The sequence below is a fragment of the Gnatocerus cornutus genome, chromosome 7, assembly GCF_029298725.1.
Source record: "Gnatocerus cornutus isolate USDA-ARS CGAHR chromosome 7, icGnaCorn1.1, whole genome shotgun sequence".
NCBI lineage: Eukaryota > Metazoa > Arthropoda > Insecta > Coleoptera > Tenebrionidae > Gnatocerus > Gnatocerus cornutus.
Genome location: NC_142239.1, coordinates 19,000,751 through 19,019,081, shown reverse-complemented (window position 1 = coordinate 19,019,081; position 18,331 = coordinate 19,000,751). Strand labels below are relative to the sequence as shown.

The window sequence follows — 18,331 nt, the reverse complement described above, 5'->3', positions numbered from 1 at the left end:
GAAATGGCAAAAAAACGAGAAAATAAACAGTGTTTGGAGGTGCTAAGGAAAAATATTTAAAGAGACTGAAGAGAAAATTAATATAACATTCTAGAAGATTCCTGAAAATTTAAACGAAATTCAGGGGAAATCTGAAAAAAAACTAGAGCACTAAGAAATATTGCTCCTAATCTAAATATAAATATGATAATGAGACATAATTTGAGAAAATCCACATTTAATTTCAAATACAAAATCTAGAAGAACCCAGAGAGAATAATTTTATAAATAATTTTTCTTATGTAAAAAGTCGCGAGAAAAACGATGGCGCAAACCGCATCTCAATATCTGAAATAGTTTTCGAGATATCGAGCATGAATTGTTTCGAACCTTCAAAAATTTGGCCCTCTGGCGACAACCCAAAATTTCAAACGGCCATAACTCGGTTATTTGTTGGCGAAAATTCAAAAATTCTCATGTTTTTGAATTCAGCGTGAAATTCTGCGTAACATGAGACCAAATTTGTTGAGTTTGCTTAGTAAATAAACGAGGTATTGGCCAAAAACTGTTTTGAAAACATCATTTTAGGGTGATTTTCAATCAATGTTTTCAAAATGAAAATGACGTTTAATAGCATTGAATTATATATCAGTCGAAAGAGGAGCTTAAAATCTATCTACTGGCCAAATTTGAGATCTATAGGACAAATAGTTTGCGAGTTATGCCAAAAATTCAAAAAAATGAAAAATTTTCATCGTTTGAGTCGCAATTTTTTTTCGCGAAAAATCGACTATCGAATTTTGGGCTTTTAAGCACTTTTTCTAACGTAAAATGAGCCGAGAAAAACGATGGCGCAAACCGCATCTCAATATCTCTAATAGTTTCCGAGATATTTAACTTTTAATATTGGGAAAAATGAGAAAAAATGAAAATCAACTATCCGAAACTTTGATCGGCCATAACTCAGTTATTTGCAGTCGTATCTGAATTTAAATCCCAGATTTGAAATCTGCGTAAAATTCTGCGTACACTGGTGTATAATAACTCAAGTTTACTCTAAAAAATAAGCGAGATATCGATATTAGAAATTTGGCATAGTGAAGTTACTCTAATGTGCCATAATTCCGGTATTTTTTAAAGGATAATTTTGAAATTTGGTTTGATTGCTCATTTAAACAGTTTTTTAAGAGCCTGAATTTAAAAATTGTGGACACGAAAACAAAAATTGATGAGTGTGAAGTGTGAGTGTGAGTGTGAAGAAACTTGTAAGGATCACCATAATTCCAGTATTTCTCAGCCAATAATTATGAAATTTGCTGACGTTACTTTCCTTTAGCTGTTTGTTAAGAGTACCAAATTATTGATTTACAAAATTTAAACCGAACTGTAGGAAGAATCTCAAGATATTAGGATAATTTTTCTGAATATTAATTAAATAACGTAATTTCCCCTCGGCTCTGTTTTCAATCACCGCATAGTGTCGCTTTTCATTCGTCGCCGAATCTTCTCAATCAAAGCGCTCTCCAACTCAATTCTGCAAATGCAATGCATAGCAAGAAGTCCACGGATCTTTCCAATCTTCCTCCTTCTTGAATTTCTATTTTCTGTAGTAATTTTTTCAAAGTGATCCCGCTCGAATTACTCATCGCACCCCAAGTTGTTTGTGCTCGGTAAACATCGATAATGATCAAGGGGTGTCTAGTAACACCAGTAAAAACAAGCGTGTTTATTTTAAGGAGGTGTTGTTCGACACGACTAATTTCTCCACTTTTTTTCTGGAAGCGATGGAGAAGACGCCCGTCAATCCCGCCACAAATCCACTTTCTTCCTGTCTCCCATTGTCGACTGGGTTGTGTCAGTTTTAATCCAGATCGCGCCCGGATTACTCCGGGGTTTGTACACATAACCAACTTTAAAGTCGCTGGACCAGATGCGATTTAATTTCTCGGTTTGTCTATGCGCTTATTCGGAGCTAATTCGACGACAAAACCGCAGAGCTTTAGCCAACTTTCAGCACCTCCTTAAAGCGAGCAGTTAGAACAATCTCGGAAAATGGATGCAGGAGGTTCAATTTACGACCGAAATATAGCGCTTGTCAGCCACAACAAAAGACTGAAAGCCTTAAAAATAGCCGTATTAAAGTGGAGGAAGCGGTAAAAAGCCAGCAGATCGGCAGACTTTCTTACTGACGGATTAAAATGAAAATATGCGGGGAAAAAGATAATCGAATGTTGTTGGGAAGATAATGCGGAGAAAACATGGGAATGAGAGGATTTCTACTTCCTGTGGAGAGGTGCAGAAATGTGACAACTTTAGAGGAGTTTGCAGGAATTAAATAATGCAGGAAAACATTTTTGTGACTATAGTAGTGTTAAATTTAGAAGAATTTTCACCACATTATAGTATTTAGTTTTGTAACTTTGGTAGTTTTGATGCTAAGAGAGTGAAATTTGGAGGAACTGTTATCTTTCACCTGTTTATTAACTATGCCAAATTACAACATTTTAGAAGGAAACGAAGATTTTATAGATCGTATTGTTCAGGCAGAACTAAAAATTTCCATTTTTTTTTATAAATTAGCATAACTCTGGTAATTTTGAAGCTGTGACTATAATATTCGGAGGCTGCACTACTCTTGGCATGTTAAATATTTGTGCCAAATAACCAAATTTTAGGACAAAAATTACAAATTTTAGAATTTTGCACTTTTCATTCAGTTCTGCGCAACTTTAGTAATTTTTATGATAAACGAGTGAAATTTGGAGGGATTGCTACCTTTCACCTGCTTATTAAGTACGCCAAATTACAACATTTTAGAATAAGAAATAAATATTAAGGGCCGTCTTGTTTGGGGCAAACCAAAAATTTCTAAAATTTTGTATGGAATACCATAACTCTGGAAATTTTTTAGCTGTGACAATAAAATTTGAAGGCTGCATTACTCGCGGGAGGGAGAATATTTGTGCCAAATTACAAAACTTTAAAACAATAATTACAAATTTCAGATTTTTTTTTTGGGTCTGATCAAAATTTTGTATCACATTTTATTTAATTCTGTAATTTGGGTCGTTTCAACACCACAACAATGGAATTTTAAAACATTGCTAATGTTAGTACGTTTTTTATCTATAATAAGCTACAAAATTTTACAAGTGAAATAATTTTTCCTTTTTAGGACTAACCACTAATTTTTAATTATGAAGGCCTAATTAAATGTTTATTTTTTAAATAAATTTTATAATTTTGGCAAATTTAATGCAAAAGTAATGAAATTTGCTGCTATATACATATTTTCATTTTCTCGGTCCAAAATTTTGGAATTTGGCACAGTTTCAAAACGCGTAGAAGCGATTAAACTCTTCTAAATTTAATTGTTTTAGCATTACTACCACCAAATTTACGGAATTTTATATAAAAAATTGACAATTGTAGCTTGTTTTAATAACAAAATTAGTTTTCTAGTCTAAATCTTAAAAACAAACTCTTTTAGTACTAACACTATTAAAGTTATGGAATATTATTAATTAAATTATTATCAAATTGTTCTCCAAAAATAAAGAAATCCAAAATTTTCTTTTTTTTGGAATCTGCCCCTGTTCAAAAACGTATGAAGGTCAATCAAACTCTTCAAATTCCTCTATTTTGATTCATTTTTTTGTAATTTGGGGCAGTTGAAAAGTGTAAAAATGATTAACTTTTCTTAATTTGTTACTTTTTGCATTAAAACTACAATTAAAATGAAAAAAGTTGTCGTTTTATGTGTTTTAAAAATTTCTTAATTTTCTGAAGTTCTTTACCTTCATAATTTTTACAGTTTTGTAATTTCGCACAAATAATGTTTCATCGAGAGTAAAGCAGTCTCGAAATTTCCGGAAATTTCATTGCCGCAACTTCAAAATTATGAGAGTTATGGTATTTCATAAACAATTTTAAAAATTTTTAGTTCGCCCTAAGCAAAGCGATTTATAAAATCTCTGTCTTACTGTAACTTGTAATTTTTCATACTCAATAAGCTAGCAATTCCTTTAAATTTCAGTCTTTTAGCATTGAAACTAACAAAGTTACAGAATTAAATAAAATGTGATAAAAAATTTTAATCAGACCCAAAAAAAAATTTGTAATTTGTAATTATTGTCCTACAGTTTTGTAATTTGGCACAGATATTAAACGTACCGGGAGTAGTGCAAGTTCCAAAGTTCATTGTCACAGCTTGAAAATTTCCAGAGCTATAGTAATCCAAAAAAATTTTTGGAAATTTTTAATTCTCCCAAAACAAGACGATCTATAAAATCTCGTTTTTCTTCTAAAATGTTGTAATTTGGCATACTTAATAGGCAGGTGGACGATAGCAATTCCTCCAAATTTCACTCTTTTAGCATCAGTAGTACCAAAGTTACAGAACAGAATGAAAAGTGGTAACAATTTTTGATGGGACCAAAAAATGCAAATTTTTAAAATTTGTAATTTTTGTTCTAAAATTTTGTAATTTGGTACAAATATTAAACGTGTCGGAAGTAGTGCAAGCTCCAAAGTTCATTGTCACAGCTTCAAAATTTCGAGAGCTATAGAAATCCAAAAAATTTTTGGAAATTTTTAATTCTCCCAAAGCAAGACGATCTACAAAATCTCGTTTTTCTTCTAAAATTTTGTAATTTAGTATACTTAATAAGTAGGTGAATGGTCGCAATTCCGCAAAGTTTCACCAATTTAGATCAATCACTAATCAAGACTCTGAATTTCATTGCCACCGCTACAAAATTCTTAGAGTTTGGGTAATACATACAAAATTTTGGATAAATTTGGAAATATTTCTAAACAAGACGACCTATAAAATCTCTGTTTGTTTTTTGGCATACTTAATAAGCAGGTGAAAGCTAACAAATTCACCACGTTTTAGTCTTTTATTATCAAAACTGTCAAAATTACAGAATTTAATTATATGTGTTGAAAAATTTTGATGAGACTTAATAAAAAAAGTCTGAAATTTGTAATTATTGTCCTAAAAAATTGTAATTTGACACAGATATTGTCCTTTCCGCGACTAGTGCAGCTTTCAAATTTCATAGTCAACACTTCAAAATTACTAGAGTTATGGGATTTCATACAAAATTTTGGAAATATTTGGTTCACCTGTACAAAACGAAAAAATTTTTTTAGTTCTAAATACTTCTAAAAGCTCTGAAATTCTAGTTTCCTATGCCACATTCTATAAAATCGGTGTCCCAGGTCTGTGATTTTTATCTGAAATGTTTGTCCACTTCCCCAAATTCTTGAAGAGAATCCATCGAAAATTTAAAGAGAATTATTAAAAGTAGGAAAATCGTAAAAAGAAACTCGAAAGCTGAATCTTAAGACCTTATTATCCATTTTCCAATATTTTCCCATGCGCCTCGGGCCTCCATGGTCCTTAATCCCCCTCTGTGGACAAGTCCACATTTTCGCAAATTGTTTTAGCCGAAGCAGTCACGGTGCAAATGAAATTTGTTGTGAATTGTTAGAGCAGGAAACGGCAATATTTATGCGGACTCTCCGACAATGAGCAAAGTTTGGAGGATTCTTATCTTACTCCTTCAGGATGTTCATATTTTCTTATTACAAAATGAAGCGCGCCGGATCTGCGAAAGCACAACAATGGCGTTTAGCCCTTTTTTGGCATTCAGGTGGCGTCTCAAATTCCGGAATTAATTGATTTATGTGCGTCAGCAGCAGCGCCATTGAAACGAAGTGAAGTGATCACATCCTTGTTACGTAATTAAATAAATCTCGGTCTCAGTTAAGGTAATTGTTTCAATCGAATCACGACGATTTTTCAGTTTTAATTAAACGGAGCTATTATTCCAGGCGGTGCATTGTTTAAACGGTGTTTATATTAAATTTCAGTGGCGCATTGCAGCGCCGAATTTTTCGCGAATAACTAATTGGTTAGTGAGTCGGCCACAATAATGATAAACAAATATTTCTACAGGTAAGAGCGCATAATTTCGTTTTCCATTTGGATTTATTTGCGTCGGCGTTTTGTTCTTTGCGAGTAAACACAACCGACGTCTCTACATATTTGAAGAGCTCCGGGAATATTTTATCGCTCGTCCGACCGAATTCATTGTTTACAGGTGATATTGTTAAAATCGAATGGGATGATTCAGTTGACCCGTCAACAATTGGACGGAATTGATTGAAATTTGTTAAACCAGAAGAGCAAAATTATGTTCGGCAAGTTCACACGTTGTTGCACCACAAACATCCATTTAATCGGGGGATAATTGGGCGCCATCGATGGTTTTTTCTTTTCGATGGTTTGGCACAGAGCGCGCATTGATTCCACATCTAAAGTTACGTCATAATTGATTTAATTAGGATGAGACGGACGTCAAACTGTCGTCGGAGAAAATTGGACGCTAGAGAAAAAAGGGACGAGAAAAAGGGCACGCATTTTTCTCGAGGTTAATGACTTTTAATAAGAGGATGAAGTTCTGTCTATTCATTTTCAGGAGAAAAATTACCAACACGATAGGGTCTGTTGTTGCGATCGAAAAAGATGCATCAATCATTGTATCGTGGGATTGATTTTTTTTATTTTTGTTGTTTGGAGTAATGGAATAATTGATGGAGAGTTCAAATCGAAATGCTCTTATAAATATATTTATCACTTTTGTTCTGAAAACACTCATGTTTTATGCAGGTTTTCAATGTTATTTCTATAAGCCAAATGTAAATACTCGCGAAAAAACCAATCAGTTCCGGCTAATAAAAGGCAAAGTCTAAATCTGATGTGAAAAGTGGAATTGTTTCCTTGTTCTGTGCAGCCTCCAAATTTCATTGTCACACCATCAAAATTACTAGACTCGTAGGATTTCATACAAATTTTGAAATTGCGAAGACACACTATTTTTTAGGCCAACAAAATTTTAAAAAATTAAATAAATTGATCTAGTGACTTTTACTCTGCCAGGTTGCTCGTTTAGCAACTATGTTGAAAATAAAACAATGTATTCCTCTTCAGCACACTCCTGTTTATTGATAACAGTGCGATACCAACCGTTTAAACAATAAAACTAAATATGTAGGCTAGAAGGCGAGGGCAAAATAGCACATTTGGTCATTAAATCATTAAATTTACAAGTTAATTAATTTTTATTTATGAATCTTTCAGAAAACTTCATATTTTCTTTATTTACACTTGCAGTTTCGGCATGTGTACTTGTATTAGATTTGATGTGATTTTTGATGTTGTTGCAGGAGTACTGCAATAAATTAACACGTCTTTGTTGCATTTTACAGCAATTTGTCGGTTTAATCTTACCCAAATAATTATAAAATTGGGGGTAATATCGGTATCTTGATGTAATATGCAAAACTATGGATAGATGGCGCCACTATATATCGGCTAAAAATGTTTGTTTTCAGTTTAAGTCGCTTAAAAAATCTTTTTTTAGGCGACTTAAACTGAAAATGAATTTTTTAGACCTTAAAAGCGACCTAAAAGTGAGTGTTTTCTGGCCGCAAACATTTTCGACCGATCTATGGTGGCGCCATCTATCCATAGTTTTGCATATTACATCAAGATACCGACATTACCCTCTCAATTTTATAATTATTTGGGTAAAATCAAATCGACAAAGTGCAACAAAGGCGTGTTGAATTATTGAAAATGAACATGGATAGCAGTGCTGCTACAACAACATCAAAAAGCACATCAAATCTAATTCATACAAATTGTGAAGCTACACATGCCGAAACTGCAAATGTAAATAAAAAAAAAGATAAACTTTTCTAAAGGATTCATAAATATTTCCAATTATTCAGTTGTTATAAATGATTAAATCAATAAATCATAAGTAAAAATTAATTAACTTGTAAATTTAATAATGTCGCCTAAAAAATCTTGTGTGTAACGCGGCCAAAAAGTGTCATTTTGCCCTGGCTATCGCTTCGGCCATTAAAAAAAGGCTCGGCCAAAAAAGAAACACTTTTTGGCCTTGGTACACAAATAACTAATTTTTTATTCTCAAATGTTATACTTTGGCATACTTAATGACCAGGCGGAAGATAGCAATTCTTCCAAATTTCACTCGTGTATCATTAATACTATCCAAGGTACAGAATTTAATAAAATGTGCTGAAAATTTTTCATAGGCTCAATAAAAAAATTTCCTGAAATTTGTAATTCTTGTTCTCAAGTTTTGTATTTTAGCACAGATAATATCCCTGTCGGGGGTAAATCAGTCTCCAAATTTCATTGCCCCAGCTTAAAAATTGTTAGAGTTATGGTATTTTATAAAAAAATGGAAATTTTTAGATCGCCCTAAACAAAGCGACCTACAAAATCTCGAGCTTATTGTAACCTGTCGTAATTTTGCGTACTTAATAAACAGGTGGATGGTCGCAATTTCTTTAAATTTCACTAGTTTGACATTAAAACTGGCAAAGTTACAGAACTAAATAAAATGTGGGAAAATTTGTTGATCAGACAAAAAAATAAAATTTCTTGAAATTTGTAATTTTTGTTTTAAAGTTTTGTAATTTGGAATAGATAATATCCCCGCCGAGAGTAAAGCAGTCTTCAAATTTTATTGCTACAGCTTCAAAATTACCAGAGTTATGGTAATTTATACAAAATTTTGAAAATTTTTAATTCGCCTTAAACAAAGCGACCTAAAAAATCTCTATCTTATTGTAACTTGTTGTAATTTGGCATTCTTAATAATCAGATGAAAGCTAGCATTTCCTTCAAGTTTCACTCTTTTATCATCAATACTATCAAAGTTGCAGAAGTTAATTAAATGTGGTGAAATTTTTTGATTATACCTAATAATAACAATTTTTAAAATTTGTAATTTTTGTACTAAAGTTTTGTAATTTAACACAGATAATATTCCTGTCGGGAGTAAAGCAGCCTCAAAATTTCCTTGTCACAGCTTCAAAATTACCTGAGTTATGGTAATTCATACAAAATTTTGGAAATTTCTGGTTCGCCTTAAACAAAAAGATGAAAGATGACAATTCCTCCAAATTCCACTTCTTTAGTATCAAAACTACTAAAATTGCGATTGTGGTGACCTAATAAAGTAGTCGAACCTAAAATGACTTTCCAAGAACAACTCTGGATCCTGACCTGGTTAAACTTCTGCCGCCCCAATTAAAATTAAGAACCGAATCCGTCACTCATTGATTTATGCCTCAATATCAGTTTTTCCGTCAAACAACATTCATTAAATGAAATTTATCACCCTAATTCTCCCCATTCTTTTAATTTTTTTCAGTTTGAAATTCCTTCCGTTTGTCAAAGTTGTTCTGAAATCGAATTTGAAAAGTTGACCGCCCTCGACAGCCCATAAAATCGCGAGTCGAAAACAAGCCGCTGATAACCGATCACTCTATTCACGAATTGCTGAACCCACCCCCGAACGGTGGCGGTATTGTGATGGAAATTCTATGAATTTTTGCTTTGAAATGAAACTGGCGAGTTCTCCGTTCCCTCGAGACAAAATATCTCGGAACTTTTCAACGACTCTCATATTTACCGATCCATATACTTTATGGTTTTTAAATAAAGCTCGTTTTTTCAGGGAGAAAGAAAAAGTTTTATTAATGATTTATGGAGATGCGAAGCGGGAGGGTTCGTTTCGAGATTTCGGCGTAATTAGTTTGGGAAAATTCAGCGGACTGTGAAGGCGATAATGTAGGAAGAGCAGCGTCAATGAAAAATACAAGGAAGGGCTCGATTTACATTCAGAGGGCGCAGGTAAACGCACGGACATGCAAAGAACACCCGAATTTGATTACAAAGGAAAAAGTCCGGTCCGGATGTGCTCGGAATTTCTCCATGTGCAGACACGTCATATAAATCTGAATGCACCGCAGGTACTAATTTGTTTTACATGACTCACTGAAGTCGGAGCGACGGGCTAATTTACGGCAAAGCTGCAATTAATCGCGCAAAACGACAAATTCAATCGGGGAAGAAAAATCGCGAAAATCCCGTAGGCTTTGAAAGCAATCAACCCCCGTAGTCTCGCAAAATTCCGCGTTGTGTACATTGCAATGCAGTTGTTTATTTAATTACGCGATTGTCGTGTGTACATTGTGCTTTTTGATCGAGTATTCAGCGTGTGTAATTAGTTCGCACCGCCGCCGGCTAATCTCTTTGTAAATTATACATTCCCCGTTGAAATAAAGAGCTGGGAAAGCGAAGATGAAAAGATGTTGCATTAGGGCACCGATAGACTCTCGGATTCCAACATCCATTATTCACAAGTCGGCCCGAGTCTCTATAAAAATGTTCATCGTCCTCGCACTGGATCAAATAAATATACAATTGAAAGAGTGTTAAACGCGCTTTCTACCAACGATTTTTATCAACGTCACTGCATAAATCCGAGCCACTGACATATATTGATAATTTTAATTAATACATCGCCGCACGGCTTTATTCGAACCGAACAATAAATGGCACAGAAGTCATTTTCGATGTACGAGCAAGCGGTTCTGCGCTTTTTGTGTTTTAATTGTGCACCAGTCATGATTTATCGGAGAGTGAGGCGGGGAAAAAAGAATTTTTGCACGGTTGGTACAGATACTGTCTTATTTACCAATAATACAAACGCGTGCGGATCGAACCAAGGGCACCCAGTTTTTACACGGTCACATTTTGATTCGATTAAATTATGGAAAAATGAGAAAAACCGTTTGCTAAATTTCTCAATAATTGTCTATTCTAGTCTAGTCTAGTCTAAAATAGGTTCAAATGAATTTGTATACAGATTCGTAATTCTTGTCGTTTTGTAATTTGGCACATTTAATAAGCAGGTAAACGGAAGCAATTCCTCCAAATTTTATTCTTTTATCATAAAAATTATCAAAGTTGCAGAACTGAATAAAAAGTGGTGATCATTTTTTTCACATCAATAACACAGCTCATTCAATTTTTTTTTTTGTTGCCCTGAATATTCTGCGGATTTCTATGTTTTCAAGACCACAGTTTTCGAATATATTCTTAAAAGTACTGAATTGGCTCTGGTTTTTATGATTTTGGCGTATTTTATATTTTTGATAATTTAGGCTTTGAGTCGGCTTTTCAGAACACGATTATAATATAATAAAGTGTTTATTATCATGTTAAAATTCGCTTTGTGCACGCCACGTGACCAACAAAAGTTGGAATTTTTCAAAATTTTCAGTAAATATGGGCATAAAGTTACACTTTCTCTAGTCATCTAGATAGATTTCCTGAGAATCTAGGAAATTCTAGTGACAAACATGAAAATAGTGTCCACCATTCTAAAAGTGATGAAAGAATGGTGTCAGGGTAGATGGGATCGTCACTTGATGGCAGATTACTGTTGATCTTTAAACAAAAAAATATAAAAGACGCGCTTATAAAATGCGTTTTATTAAAGTTTAACATAAGTTTTATATATTTTTTTTCTTTTTCAACTTCTATGTACATTAATTAACCACTCAAGCGAAACAATATTTAATAATTTCCAAAAAAAAAGATGTTTAAGAATGTACTTGTTATTTCTTAAGATTAAGATTAAAAAAAATCAGAGCCAATCTTCCAAAACCACTCTTACATCAAGGGCAACAAAATCATTGTTGACCAGTGTGATGAAAATTTCTTCAATTTGTAATTTTTGTCCTACAGTTTTGTAATTTGGCATATTAAACTGAGCGAGTGTAGCGCATTCTCCAAATTTTATTGTCACAGCTTCAAAATTACCAGAGTTATGGTAGAAAATTCATAAAAATTTTAGTTCTCCATAAACAAGACGATCTATAAAATCTTCTTTTTCTTCTAAAATGTTGTAATTTGAAATACTTAATAAGCAGGTAGATGATAGCAATTCTTTTAAATTTCACTCTTTTATCATCAATACTACCAAAGTTATGGAACCGAATGAATTTTTGATTGGTCTAAAACAAGACGGCCTATAATATCTATTCCTTATTCTTAAATGTTTTAATTTTGCGTACTTAATAAGCAGGTGAGACAGTCACTCTTTTATCATAACAATTATGTAAGTTACAGAACTGATTAAAATTGGTATTAATTTTCAATTAATTAATTAATCAATTTTTGTTCTAAAATTTTGTAATTTGGTACAAATATTAAACATTCCGACAGTAATGTAGCCTCCAAATTTCATTGTGACAGCTTCCAAATTACCAGAGCTATAGTAATTCATATTTTTTTTGGAAATATTTAGTTTTCCCTAAGCAAGACGATCTATAAAATCTTTTTTTAGATGACTTAAACTGAAAATGGAATTTTTAGGCCTCAAAAACGGCCTAAAAGTAAGCCTTTTCTGGCCGCAAACATTTTTGGCCGATCTATGCTGGCGCCATCTATCCATAGTCTTGCATATTACATCAAGATACCGACATTACCCCTAATTTTATAATTATTTGGGTAAAATGAAATCGACAAACTGCTGTAAAGTGCAACAAAAACGTGTTGAATTATTGAAAATGAACATGTCTAGCAATGCTGCTGCAATTACATCAAAAACCACATCAAATCTAATTCATACAAATTGTGAAGCTACACACTCCCAAACTGCAATGTGAAGAATTCATAAATATTTACAATTATTTTTTATTAAGTCAATAAAAAAGACACTTTTTGGAATTGGTACACAAATAACTATTTTTTCTTCTAAAATGTTGTAATTTTGACATACTTAATAAGCAGGCAGATAATTGCAATTGTTTGAAATTTCACTCTTTTATCATTAAAACTATCAAAGTTGAATGAAATGCGGTGAAAATTTTTGAGCAGACCCAATAAGAGAATTTTCTGTAATTTGTAATTCTTGTTCTAAAGTTTTGTAATTCGGCACAGATATTGTCTCTTCTGCGAGTAGTGAAGCCTTGAAATTTTATTGCCACTGCTTAAAAATTCCCAAAGTTATGGTATTTTATACAAAATTTTGGGAATTATTGATTTGTCTCAAACAAGTCGACTTATAAAACCTATTTCTAATTTTTAAATGTTGTAAGTTGGCTTACTTAAGCAGATGAAAGGTAACAGTCTCTCCAAATTTTACTCTTTTGTCATCAAAATTACTAAAGTTACAGAACTGATTAAATGTGGTAATAATTTTTGATCAGATCAATAAATGCAAATTTCTGAAATTTGCAATTTTTGGCACAAATATTAAACGTGCCGACAGTTTGTGCGCCTTCAAATTTCATTGTGACAGCTTAAAGATTACCAGAGTTATAGTAATTCATATTTATTTTTTTTGGAAATTTTTAGTTTTCCTTGAACAAGACGATTTATAAAATCCCTTTTTTTTTCTAAATTTTTGTAAATTGGTGAAGATAGGTGAAAGATAGCAATGCCTCCAAATTTCACTCTTTTATCAGCAAAATTGCCGAAGTTACAAAACTGAATACAATGTGAAAATTTTTGACCAGACCCAAAAACGCAAATTTCTGAAATAAAAAAAACTCGCCTGTTTTTACATTTAAGAATAAAACTCATTTCGGGTGAAATCATAAGAATCAAACGTGTCAAGTTTTATCTTCATATCTCAAATAGTAATGGTGCTTCAAATGTTTAAGTCATATGCTGCAAATTTCAAAGTTTTTAGAAAAAAAAATGTATTACTGCGGCAACTCAACGGAAAAAAATTTAAACTAGATCTTTTTGAATAGCTTAGTAAAAAAGCTCTTCAAAATAATTCTACTAAAAGTGGTAAGTTCCATTTAAAGTTAAAAAAAAACAGTTGAATGCGGCCCTGCAAAAATGGCTTACCAAGGGCTTCAAAGTTATTCCAGAAATTGTCTTATTTACAACTAATTCAAGCACGTGCGAATCGAACCGAGAGCACCCTTTGTTTTATACGGTTAGTCCGAAGACTGTCTTTTTTACAAGTAATCGAAACACGTGCGTATCGAACCTAGGGCACCCTGCTTTTCACGATTACTGAAGTAACTGTCTTATTTACCAAATGATTTTGATAAAAACGTAAATATTTAGACGAAAAGCAGTATACATATAAAATCATGTACAGTATTTTCGCGTAAAGCTCATAGCGAAAGCTCGCTCACATGCAGTTCGTTTCGCTACGAAGTCTTTTCGGCACTTGTACTGTAAATAACTGTTTTTAAACTCTCTAGGGATCATGAATGAAGCAAACTAGCAGTTGTATTAATAATTGAAATGAATACTTCATTCGAGCCTAGCAATAAATGGGACAAAAGTCAGCGTTTGTCCGCTTTTTACGTTTCGATTGTGCACTCGTCATGAGTTATCGAGGGGTACGGGCTGCAAAAAATCCCACCTGCTTTTCGCTGTATTCCTGCAGGTGACGCAGCAGCGAAAGCAAATGCATGTCGACATCGACCCATCATGGGTTATGTGGTCGCGTATCCGGCGCAAGTGTGATTTATAGCCCCAATACGGAACTGATAGGGCGAAGCACTTTCACAGAGAACGTTGTTTGCGTTTTAGAAAAATTTCAATCCTGCCACAAAACTTGCAGGACTAATCCTGCGATAAATTTTAATTCTAAGCTCGCGGCACGCCTGCTTCGACCCACATATTATATGGTGAAAAAGCGGCAGCAACACAATTTGCGAAATGTCTTTCTGTCCATAAAAGCGCGCGTTTACAGGGTGAAAAGGGAGAATGTCTTTCTTTATCCATTACCGCACAAATTAATTGGCTACATTATAAAAGCAATGTTCACAAAAGAGTGCAAAGATAGGGTGCTTAATAGAATTCAGGCGTCATCTCTTCGGGTCTTGGAAGAACGGGAAGCTTTCACTTCCTTGCTTCGTTAGTCGCGATTATGTTCGGATGTTGGACAGCTATCCGGATGTAACGCTGCTCCGTTGACATGATTAAGATAATTGCTTAAATAAACTGCTGCTTGTTCGACGGAGGAAGGTTCGATAAGATGGGAAAATATTCCAAGGGACGCTCATGTGTGGGAAAATGGGAAAAGATAAACCGGAAATTTTCCTGCTGTAGCTTCGGTTTAGATGCTCTGTCTGCTGAATGTTTTATTTAGAAGTAAAAAAAGGATTTCCGTAGAGTGGGAATTTTTTAATAATTTTTTTCGCTTATTCTAAAATTATTCTTTTTAATTTCTTTCACTTGTTCTAAGATTTTGTAACTTAGCACACGTAATAAAGCGTGCTCAAAGTAGCAATGTTTCCAAATTTCATTGCTCTAGCTTTAAAACTACCAAAGTTTCAGAATTAATTCTGAAATGAAAACTGTTTGCAATTTTTTTTGAATTTTTTTTGTCCGAAAATTTTGAAATTTAACAAAAATAATAAGCATGTCGAGAGGGGTAACATTTCCAAAATTTATCATGTTTCAACTTCTTTTTCAGAATTCTTCAAATTCTTGGTTACAATAAAATACTTCTGGAATATCTTCTAGGAATATCTTCTATTCTAATAAACATGTACAAGTTGTACTCTGAGAGCTAATTTATTAAAATTCGTAGCTTAGCTAGTTTTCTAGTTATGACAATGAAATTTGGGGAGGTTACTAGTTTTGAAGTGCTTATTAACTGTGCCAAAGCGCAAAGTTTTAGAACAAAGCAAAAAGATTTTAGAAAATTTTGTTTTAGGATGAACTAAATATTTTCAACTTTTTTATAAAAATTCGTAACTTTTCTAGGTTTTAAATTATGACAACGAAATTTGGGGAGGTTAATAGCTTTAAAGTGCTAATTAATTGCGCCAAACTACAAAATTTTAGAACAAAGCATAAAGATTTTAGAAAATTTTATTTTTAGAACGAATCAAATATTTTTAACTTTTTGTTATAAAAATTCGTATCTTTGTTAATTTTTAAGTTATGACAATGAAATTTAGAAAAGTTACTTCTTTTAAAGTGTTTATTAACGGTGCCAAAGCGCAGAATTTTAGAACAAAGGATTGTTTTAGGACGATTCAAATAATATTTTCAACTTTTTGTTATAAAAATTCGTATCTTTGTTAATTTTTATGTTATGACATTGAAATTTAGGGAGGTTATTACTTTTTAAAGTGTTTATTAACTGTGTCAAACGGCAAAATTTTAGAACATAGCATAAAAATTTTAGAAAATTTTATTTTATGACAAACCAAAATATTTTCAACTCTTTTTATTAAAACTCGTAATTTTGCTAGTTTTAAAGTTACGACAATGAAATTTGGAGAGGTTACTACCTCTAATTTGTTTATTTATTGTGTCAAAATGCAAAATTTTAGAACAAAACAAAAAGATTTTAGAAAATTTTGTTTTCGAACGAACCAAACATTTTCAACTTTTTTTATTAAAATTCATAACTTTGCTAGTTTTTAAGTTGTGACAATGAAATTTGGGGACGTTACTAGTTTTGAAGTGCTTATTAACTGTGCCAAAGTGCAAAATTTTAGAACCAAGCAAAAAGATTTTAGAAAATTTTATTTTTAGGACGAATCAAATATTTTCAACTTTTTGTTATAAAAATTCGTATCTTCGTTAATTTTTAAGTTATGACAATGAAATTTAGGAAAGTTACTACTTTTAAAATGTTTATTAACTGTGCCAAAAGACAAAATTTTAGAACAAAGGATAAAGATTTTAGAAAATTTTATTTTATGACAAACCAAAATATGTTCAACTCTTTTTATTAAAACTCGTAACTTTGCTAGTTTTAAAACGACAATGAAATTTGGAAAAGTTACTACCTCTAATTTGTTTATTTATTGTGACAAAATGCAAAATTTTAGAACAAAGCAAAAATATTTTAGAAAATTTTGTTTTAGAACGAACCAAACATTTTCAACTTTTTTTATTAAAATTCATAACTTTGCTAGTTTTTAAGTTGTGACAATGAAATTTGGGGAGGTTACTAGTTTTGAAGTGCTTATTAACTGTGCCAAAGTGCAAAATTTTAGAACCAAGCAAAAAGATTTTAAAAAATTTTATTTTTAGGACGAATCAAATATTTTCAACTTTTTGTTATAAAAATTCGTATCTTTGTTAATTTTTAAGTTATGACAATGAAATTTAGAGAAGTTACTTCTTTTAAAGTGTTTATTAACTGTGCCAAAGCGCAAAATTTTAGAACAAAAGATAAATATTTTAGAAAATTTTGTTTTAGGACGATTCAAATAATATTTTTAACTTTTTGTTATAAAAATTCGTATCTTTGTTAATTTTTATGTTATGACATTCAAACTTAGGGAGGTTATTACTTCTTAAAGTGTTTATTAACTGTGTCAAACGGCAAAATTTTAGAACATGGCATAAAAATTTTATAAAATTTTATTTATGACAAACCAAAAAATTTTCAACTCTTTTTATTAAAACTCGTAATTTTGCTAGTTTTAAAGTTACGACAATGAAATTTGGAGAGGTTACTACTTCTAATTTGTTTATTTATTGTGCCAAAATGCAAAATTTTAGAACAAAACAAAAAGATTTTAGAAAATTTTGTTGGTTTCACAATTCCATTTTTAAGGTGTCGCGACGTCAAAATCGTGCGCAATTTTTTTGGGTTCTTCGATTTTCTCTAATTTCTGTAGATTCTTGATTCGGTTCAATTTGATCTTCTTCAGTTCTCCCTCAACCATTTAAGTTTTATTATTTTTTTTTCTAAATTTTCTTTTTTTTAACCCTTGGCTTTTCCAAACTTCATAGATTCTTCTTATATTCTCTCGTATTTGTAAATTTTCTACAATTTTCCTAAATCAAAACTTAAACCGCTTTAAATCCGCCCCCGATAGCTCCGCATAAATCGCCGCCTCCAGCGCCCCCACCCCCAAATCCCATTTTCCGCGTGCAACTTCGAGTACTCCACCAGACACAGCAATAACAATCGTGAAAAAAAGCGTCCATAACTCATCGTCCGTCACGTTTCGCCGACAGAACACCTCGTGTAAAAGCATATGAAGATAACTGTATTAGCGTCGTTATTTTGCGAACATGATATGGGCGGTTTTAATTCAATCTGATTCACTTCGGTCGGAGTGCGATCAAGCCGAAGGAGGGTGTACAAATTAAACTTTAATAAGGTGATTAGCGGATTAGATCGATAAGTTCCTTTAGCTAATCTCGCAGGAAACTTCCCGGGCTTTCAGCAGAAACTTAGGCAAAGCGGGGTGAGAACTGTATCGCTGTGAATTTTTTCGAATTCGTTACGTTTTTTCCTCCTTGGCACTTTCCCAAAATCTTCGCTAAAAATTCGATTTCCGCGTTAATTTATCTTGGGGCAGATATCAGAAACACGGGTGTAATTAATGATCGTGCGATAAATTACAGGGACGTCGCGTCGTTTCAAAAACAGAAAAGTTTTGTCGAACGCATTTAATATTTCACCTGTCTGAAGAAGTCTTCCGTGACATGGGGGGATTTGTATTC

The 18,331-nt window shown here is 32.5% G+C and overlaps 1 protein-coding gene across 3 annotated transcripts in view; it reads left to right on the top strand.

The window, feature by feature from the left end:
- LOC148172137 (uncharacterized) overlaps positions 1 to 18,331 on the top strand; it is a 168,163-nt gene that overhangs the window by 132,677 nt on the left and 17,155 nt on the right. The window lies entirely within an intron of this gene.